This window comes from Raphanus sativus, chromosome 8, assembly GCF_000801105.2.
Source record: "Raphanus sativus cultivar WK10039 chromosome 8, ASM80110v3, whole genome shotgun sequence".
Taxonomy (NCBI): domain Eukaryota; kingdom Viridiplantae; phylum Streptophyta; class Magnoliopsida; order Brassicales; family Brassicaceae; genus Raphanus; species Raphanus sativus.
Window position 1 is genome coordinate 26,969,217 of NC_079518.1, and position 1,445 is coordinate 26,970,661.

Consider the following 1,445-nt stretch of genomic DNA (forward strand, 5'->3'; position numbering starts at 1 on the left):
ATTAATAATCTAGATCCAGTCTAACATAGACTCTTTTATAGTAGATAAAAATAATGACTCTATTTTAATAGAGTAGATAAAGCATATCAAAGACATAAGGATTCATAATAGAAGAGTAGTTATGCATGGAATGATGGATCATCCAAAATTACATCACTTTAAATGTTATATTTTCCTTTGATCTGCTCACAAAAGATACACAAATAAAATCCAAAACTGAAATTCTTACTGAAACAAAGATCTATAATACAGTAAATGGATCTTCTCGTAAAAGCTTCATAATATAATGCAATCCAAGAGCACAGTTCTTCTTAGTCTTCTCATAAAAGCTATCTGGTCTCCAAGTCTCGTAAAGAAGGGGATCAAAACCGTAAATGGTAAAGCTGCAGACCATAGATCCCCAACAGCGTCATCACAGATGCGCTGTGCACCACCTCTACGTTTACACCTAGTTTCTTAGCTCTAACAACAAGATCGCTATGCATTGTAGCTCTGCAACAAACAAAAAAACACACATATACAAAAAAATCAGACAATATCTAACTAACAAAACGGCACTGTCTAATTAGATTACCTAATTACCTAATTAGATTATCTAACCAACATTACCTAAAGGGATCACCATCAACGAGAATAGCAGTATCATTATCAATGGATTCTTCCATCGTACTCCCTGCCTTTTCGTCCACCATCTCTCTATCGGAAGTGTGATTGGTTTCCCATAAAAAAATTTCTGTCCGAGAAAAAAAAGGCACAAACTTTAAATGTGAACTGGTGAATCTAGTGAGCTACAAGGACTTCAAAGACTTTACGAGATTAGAAAGACCATCAGAAGAGAGAGCAAAGGACAAAAGAGAAGTGTAAGCTTCCATGTTTATTTTCTGAGATTTCTTGACGGCCTCGAGTGCTCTCCGGGTTTGGTCTCGTTCGTCTCATAAACCTAAACCTATGATGTACAACATCTTCTCCTTTTAACTCTTCTCTTTTGTCTTGAACCCTAACACATCAATCAAGCACTCAAATCAGGTAATTGAGGAAGAATTGAGCTTTATAAAATTAAAAGCTTTTGCCTTTAGCTAACAGTTGATGAACAAGATCTAACACAAAGACAAAATCGAACACCTACTTGTTCTTAATCAGAGACGAGAGCTTCGACCGCATTATGCCACCACCTATTTATGCAATCGGAGAAAACAAGGTTTTGAGGTGTTTTGCCGGCGCTGGAGGATAGAGAATCTGCAATCTGAACGCCATTTTCGCTAGAGAAAGAAGCAAGGTCCTTCATTTCTTACAGAATAACAGTTTCAGTCTCAAAGATCCTCTTGTTCTTAATTGGTGATGGAAGCTTCGTCCACCTCGTGCCAACTCAGATTTACGCTGCCGGAGAAAACAAGGTCACTTGAAGTTTAACGACAACACAACCTCAGACAAAACAAGGAGGAGAA

General features: G+C 37.3%; 1 pseudogene; it reads right to left on the reverse strand.

The window, feature by feature from the left end:
• Positions 1-158: 158 nt before the first annotated feature.
• LOC108824559 (probable diphthine methyl ester synthase) lies at positions 159-962 on the reverse strand (annotated as a pseudogene).
• Positions 963-1,445: the final 483 nt, after the last annotated feature.